The sequence below is a fragment of the Mangifera indica genome, chromosome 9 (genome assembly GCF_011075055.1).
Source record: "Mangifera indica cultivar Alphonso chromosome 9, CATAS_Mindica_2.1, whole genome shotgun sequence".
NCBI classification, from domain to species: Eukaryota; Viridiplantae; Streptophyta; class Magnoliopsida; order Sapindales; family Anacardiaceae; genus Mangifera; species Mangifera indica.
Genome location: NC_058145.1, coordinates 11,234,837 through 11,242,647, shown reverse-complemented (window position 1 = coordinate 11,242,647; position 7,811 = coordinate 11,234,837). Strand labels below are relative to the sequence as shown.

Sequence of the window (7,811 nt, the reverse complement as noted above, 5' to 3'; positions counted from 1 at the left end):
AAAAACAATTGAATACTAGATAGTTTTGGTTTGGTTGGTCACCCCTAGTAGATATGTGGTAGCGTATTATCTTAATTGAACTTTTGAGATTTAAATTTTTCTCTTATATGTTTGATTTTGTTAGATGTTTATGACCATAAACAAAAAATCTCATTTTTGATAATACAACATCAAGATGGGAATGAACTAATGTCACATGTAAATATTTTTATAAAATTGCAAGCCACATGACAATGTGATTCATACAACCATTAATATAATTAAAATAATACATATTTGAATGAGTAAATAAATGTCTATTTAAAATAATATATATATTGCCTATAAAATCAACCAACAAACTTTAACTATTTAGTACTAAATATACTTGAATGAGTAAATAAATATCTATTAAGAGATTGAAGACAAAGTAGTAGCAAAAATTTTCACCTTTATTTTGAGCAATGCGATTAAATGACATGAGAAGGTAATATTAGTTAACTAAAGTAAGCTTAGTTAATGTAAACTCATATTACTTTATATGTGCAAGTGCTAAGCTTGAATATGTGAATTTTCAACTTGAGTTGACCATTATATCCCTCTTCTGAATGATTTTTGTTAATGATTGGAATATAAATGCACTTGCACTTGACCAAGTCATTGTATGCAATCCCCTTTTTACTAATTTGATCAATATATAAGGTTAAATTAGAGTTGAACCGAACTTGAGTTTAGTAAGTTTGAGCTCAACTCAACTTGAGCGAAGTCGACTTTGCCTCAAAATTATTTAAGCTTGGTTGGTTTGAAGGGAGCTAAGCTAGAGTTCAATTTGAGTTTGAACTTGAATCGAACTTTGAGCTTGGCTTGGTAGTGTAGCCGAGCAAAAAATGACTAAAATAACGTTGTTTTAATATGTATTTGTCAAAATTATGTTATTTTAGTTGATTTGTATATAAACTTTAAAGTTCATGAATTTGACGAGTCGAACACCTTTAAAGCTCAATTTTGAAAACATTTAGTTTTCAAGCTCGGGTTCAAGCTTGTGTTTGAGTTAAAATCAATATTACCTAATTAATGTGTACAATCCTTTGTTGATCTCAAGTCACGTGTCACACCAACATTCCTACACACATAAAAAGAGAAATAAACATTAAATTGAAATAAACAATAAATTCAAAAGTCGATCGAAATATCAAAACACCAACAATGTGTGATCAAATCATGACATTGATCAAACTAAACCCTAAATGGTGATTTGTTGTTGTTTTATAGAAGCTAACAACAAAACACCATATTTAACACAAAATGATATGCATTTAGATAAATCACAAGGACCTTAATGAAACAAGCTATTAGGCACCAAATCCTTTGTAATTCTTATGAATGTGTATAAAACTTTATGATTACCCTATTTCTTCTGAGTCATTGACTAGATCTTGTATATCATGGTAAATTGTTTCAAGTTAGACATATTATTGCATTTTAGGCAAATGTACACCTTAAAATAATCACTCAGTACAAAATGTTGGTCATGCAAGTAGGTGGATGCTTGATGTACCAACTTGTATGAACAATTTTTTGCACTAAGTGATTTCTCTAAGGTGCACATTTGTCGAAAATGCAATAATGTGCCTATCATAAACCAATTTACTATAATATACAAGATGATCACCACCTTTTCAAGTAAAAGAGCAATTATAAACATTGATATCCTGTTTCCTAAAACATTCTCTTGGAATATGTTGTTTCAGTAAGATTAGACAAAATTAGAGTAATTATGAAGCAAAAGGCAAAATATTGATAGAAATTAAAATTTTCACTTAAGATAATAAGCTAATCGTGTATTCTTTATGCTGAATGGAAATTATCAATTACCCTCTCAACATATTATTTAAGTGAAATGTAATTACTAAAGGATTTTGGCAAGAAAATTAAAATTTTTAATTTATGTTCATATCATATGTAACAATGGTAATATAAAATTTACATATTGTTTCAAGAAATAAAACATAGAAACATGTAAATTACCTTATACCTTGTAATTTGATTTGAAATTTGGAATCTTGAATCACTAAAATAAGTGATCTCTTGACTTGCACCATTCAAGGAAGAAAAATGGAAGAAAAGATAAGCTTTTTCTGGCAAAAGAAGAAGAAGAAAAGAAAATGTATATTTTTCTTCATTTTTTTGCCTCACATTTATTACATTAAAACTTGATATTTATCAAGTTACAATATGTGCTTAATTCTCATTGGTTGATAAATAAGAGAAATTAAAATTTGACACATGTTGAATAATTTGTGCTCAAAATTATTCATTTTAACTTTCTAAACAATTTAAAAGGTGTAAAATGATAATTTTGCCCCTTTTTCGAATCTTATTCGAAAAACACAATTTTTTATCCTCGAAAAGTGCTAGCCAACCATGGTTAAATATTTTCAGCTTCATAACACCATTTTCTTCCTTGAAATATGAGTGTAACCTTCAAAGTTCATAGTGACGTAGTTGTGGGCCTCATATCAGATGATACGTTTCATTATATCCTTATATAACCTAAAACTGTCGTTAATCGATATACTTCATTTTTTGCTACAAAACGAAGCTCCCATTGATCATGTGGTGTCATCTAGTAATGTCCCATGACCCCTACATCATAATAAAGTACAAACTTCACATAATGTCAAATAAACTTTTTTTACTCACACTTATCATGTAGTCTAATCCCTCTGTCATTACATCCCAATTAAACTTGGATTCATGGAATATCAAAATCCAATATTTAATCTTTTCGAATATTAAGTAATACATCATAACGTGCCATATCGAAGCTCTCTTCATGTGGTCTTTTATCTACACTGATCAGTGTCTTAGATTTTAATGTTTCTCGATATTTGTATAGAAACTCGGGAGCAGTCGAGCTGACGGATCCCTGTATGATCATCACTTGTTCTCTCGCTCAAACAACATATGATCAAAACGGCTTCTGAACGAGACATGATTAACCTCGTGGTATACACCATATGAATCATATGTTCCGGAACGAAGCACAACTGTGATATCTCAAGTCAAAGGATCTATACACTAGTATGATTCACGATGTATCATTGACTATATATTAATGCTCATGTGATTATCGTTCAACAGTCACGTTCGATAAATAATATAATAGAATAACCTTTGATCAGTTCTCTAACCATCAAATGGTTCTATTGTTTACCCATGTGTATATCTACCATGTCTAATATCATCCATTGATATACTGTGGTGATATAGCACACACCCATTATGCAATACTATTGCCCAAACAGATTACCTATGCAGGGAACGATTTGATGATGTTTATTAAAACTCATCGGGACCTTTCACATGTTGTATGCATAGAGCTAATATGGATGTAATATACAACTACAACATAGATATAAAAGTGATGTAGAAAACATGTGAAGTATGACATAACTCTTCTTTTATTAATAATGTATATGTAAAATATACAACCCTTAAAACCAATTAAAACGATTGATTTTTAGGATATATTCTAACAATTACACCCTATTATCAAATAACGTTGAGTGAAAATTATCATAACACTTATTATGTTTAGTAAAATTTTATTTACCCTTAGTGTATGTCGTTTGATTAAAATTACTATAACCCAATTACCTTTAGTAAAAATTTTTTATATAGGGAATCCAAAAGTACTAATTAAGCGCTATCTTTTGAAGTCCTTTAGAAGATGGTTAAGAGGAGTGACTTTAAGAGTTTTGGAGTATTTGTTGGTTTTATCTTTGCTTGTTTGTAGTTGGGTGTCTTTTACGAGCTCGTGTGTTTCTTTTTCCTTTTTTAATATATTTTTGTTTAGAAAAAAGAAATTCTACTATGAAGATTAACAGGAAAATTTATAACTATTGCAAACAATGACAACCACACCAAATGTGAAGAAAAACCACAATAGTAAGAATGGTGAAATGAGTGAGAATGAGAGTTGAGGACAATCCAAACCATTGATTTTTTATTAAATAATTTTTCATAGTATTTGAGATGAATTTTTGCATAGGTCAAAATAAATCAAAACCATTGATCTTTTATTAAATATTTTTTTAAGTGTTTGAGATGAATTTTTCGCATAGGTCAAAATAAGTCAAAATTCTATTTATATAGGTAAGAAATAAGTATGAGTGAATTCAAACTGAATATGTTCATACTAAGTTTGAATAAATCCAAAATAAATTCGATTTAAGTGAGCTTGAGTCTAATAATTTAATATTTCTGATCTTAAGTTTTATGATTGTTTGATTGATAAAACCCATGAGCTTAAAAAATTCGATACGAATAAACTAAAACAATATTATTTTAATTTATACACATCAAAACAATATCGTTTAAGTATCGAATTGAGTTTAAAACTTGATTCAAACTCAAATTTGAGTTTTACTCTTCTCAAATAAGTTGAGTTTGAACATATTAAAAACGAGTTCCATAAATTCAAACTTAGTTCAATTCAAATCCAGTCATAAAAATGAGTGCAATCTTAGAATTAATGAATACAATTGATTACAATACTATATAACCTCTTAGTAGTTATTGATTCCCTTAATAGTTAAAAACCCAAAATTTATTAAACTTAGGGGCGTTTGGTTTTTGTATTTAAATATTACCTTTGTAATCTATCTTTTATTCTTTTGTTTGATTTATCAGTAATAAAAGATTACAGTAATCTTCTATTACTAATGCTGACATGACATGTAACATAGGTGGTAATTTGATTACCACATTCATCTTAAGTATTTAAAGATTACCAAAGTAATTTTAATTTTATTATAATTATATAATTATTTATTAATTTTTTGAGACAAAAATAAATTTATTTTTAATTAATATAATAAATAATATAAAAAATATTTAAAAATAATTATATTAAAATAAATTTAAGTAAAATAATTTATTAATAATCTTTGATTACCTTTAATCAAACATAATAATTATTTATACCTATCAAATTTCATCAAATATAATAATTATTTATACCTAATAAGCGTTTAAATAATCTATAATATTTTAATTTTAATAATAAAATATTATCCAAACCAAACATCTCTGAAGAGTTTTTCTAAAATTTTGAGTTCTCTGGGAGGGGAGGGTCCATGAGAACTGCGCAGGTAGTAAGATCTGTGATGCTGACATGTGAAAAAGTGATTGGACTCAGGATATCAACTGACGTGGCTTACTCAAAAAGTACCCGCATCAAGACTATGACTTTAATTTTTATAACTTCCCCTTCCCCTTCCATGTTTTAAAAAATTACTGTTCCTACAGATACTTCCCTTGTCCGCCAATAAAATTACGCCACGTATCAACAAGCCCTGCCAACAAGATAATCTGCTGCCCTATCATTGGCGGTGACAGGATTATATGACAGCCCTGTTCGGTTGTGAACAGCTATTAAGAGAGATAAATTGAATCATCACTCAGCGAAGATAAAACTAAAACCCTATCTAACTGGTCAGTGCGTCTTCAGAGTGCCCGATCTTGTCCTTTGGAGAGAGAGGAGACGCGATTCAAATCTTCATTTGTCTCTTTCTTGTTAGGTTTGGTTCTGATTTGATTTTCTAAATTCTGGAGAATTTTCGTTCAATTTTATCTAATGTTTTGATTTATTTGGTTGTAGATTTTTTTCTGTTATTCTTTAACGTCATTTGGAGGCGGAATTGAATAAGAAAGCCATGAGGAACAATGAACGGATAGCGAATTTGGCTTTGGCAGGTTTGCTTTTCTTGATCACGGGTGTTTTAGTTGTTTCTGTGACTTATTTATTTATTTTTCTGTTGTTCTTATTGATTCAGGATCTTGTGTTAATACTGTGAAAATTTTCGAAAAGCAAATACAAATATTAGGAAAAAAATTGTAGAGTTATAGTAACCCTTCTTGATGTTTGGATTAATAGAGGGGAATTTTACATGTTTGTGATGAATATTTGGAATGTGGAGGATATTCCTATATTTTAGTTAAATTTCAAGCGGTGTCAGTAAAATAAGGGTATAGAATTTATACATGTGCCTAGTAAAAAACAGGACAGAGTGTAGGTCCTTGTATTTTTTGTGTTCAATATGATTCATTTTTGCCTTGTCTGTCATGGAGCTTGAGTATTTTTCATTAAATGATTTATGGTTGCAGGTTTAACTTTGGCACCCCTTGTTGTGAACGTAAACCCAAACATAAATGTTGTTTTGACAGCATGTCTCGCTGTTTATGTGGGATGTTACCGATCTGTCAAGCCAACTCCACCATCAGTAAGTAATGCATGTATTGATGCACTGTATTTCTGATTTTTGTTTGTTTACCTGTCCTTTAATCCCAGGAACTAACTTGTCTGTTATTTGTTTTGTTTACCTGTCCTCTAATCCCAGGAACTAACTTGTCTGTTATTTGTTTTGTTTAATCATGCAGGAGACAATGTCTAATGAGCATGCTATGCGCTTTCCCTTTGTTGGGAGTGCAATGTTGTTGTCACTGTTCTTACTCTTCAAATTTCTTTCTAAAGACTTGGTTAACGCTGTGTTGACTTGCTACTTCTTTTTTCTGGGGATAATCGCTCTTTCGTACGAATTCAGTTTAATATTATATTTTGTAGAATATTGAACTAATTTAATTTGCATTAATTTCATTCATGATGTCTTCCTTTGCAGGGCAACGATCTTACCAGCTGTAAAAAAATTTCTGCCAAAGCATTGGAATGAGGACGTTATTGTTTGGCATTTCCCATATTTCCGTTGTATGTAACCTCCTTGCAGCTCTTTGTGAAATCTAGTTGAAAATTCTCTGAAGATTCTCAAATTCCAGTTCTCATTGTTTCTTCTGACATAGTTCACCAAATGCTGTTTTGAATTCAGATTTTCAGTTGCTTTTTTATTTTTTGGGAAAAAAAGAAAAAAATTTATGCGGATTATGCCTTTGATATCTGTGAGCTCTGGAAATAGTGGAATATTATCTGAAAAATGGAGGCCTTACAATATCGTACAGGATTAAGCTTTTCATTGACATAACTGAAACTAGTTTCCATTGAACAGGCTGTATTGCCTTTTTGGTACCAATTCTGTTTTCATTCGTTTTTCCCATTTCTTTTTGGCTTACATGTTTTGCATCCAAGTTTATTTCAAAACCAGTTTCTTCCCCTCTCATCCCATCATTACCACCCCAAATGCTCTTTCATTAATAGGAGTGTTGCCATTGTGCGTATAGGTAATTGGCTTGTATCAGCATTTGTTAGTGTTTTGTGGTTTCATCCGCTGGATCGCTACTTGTTGCAGCTTCCTCTGGACAAAAACCGACAAATTTAGAATGAGATTACTCTAGTGTCATAATTTGTAATTTTGGACATTGCTTAGGCAGTCTGCTCTGATTTTATGTGTCATAAAAGCAATGAGTCCCATAATGACCCCATATAGACACTTCAATGAAAACTTTTAGCAGAGTGCATGGTGGTTTTTCACTTTTAAGATGAGTCTTTCTGCTTGTTTGAGAACTATGGCAGTCTAATGTTCCTCAGAATTGTCATTTGATCCCGTTGTATTATCTTGCTTGTATTATGCAGAATGATGTTTTTTCTTTACACATTTCTTACACAGCTTTGGAGATTGACTCACAAGGTCTCAGATTGTTGCAGCAATACCTGGGACTTTTTCTGTGCATGGTATGTTTTCCCAGAAACATTGGTTAGCTAACAATGTGTTGGGCCTCGCATTCTGATTCAGGTTAGGATTCTATTCTAAAAGATATATGTGTAAATTGTGCTTCTGGATGATGATTTTTTTCCCTTAAAATTTTGATTAACGAAT

At 30.5% G+C, this 7,811-nt stretch overlaps 1 pseudogene; it reads left to right on the top strand.

The window, feature by feature from the left end:
- The first annotated feature begins 5,421 nt into the window (after window positions 1-5,421).
- Window positions 5,422-7,722, top strand: LOC123225387 (annotated as a pseudogene).
- Window positions 7,723-7,811: the final 89 nt, after the last annotated feature.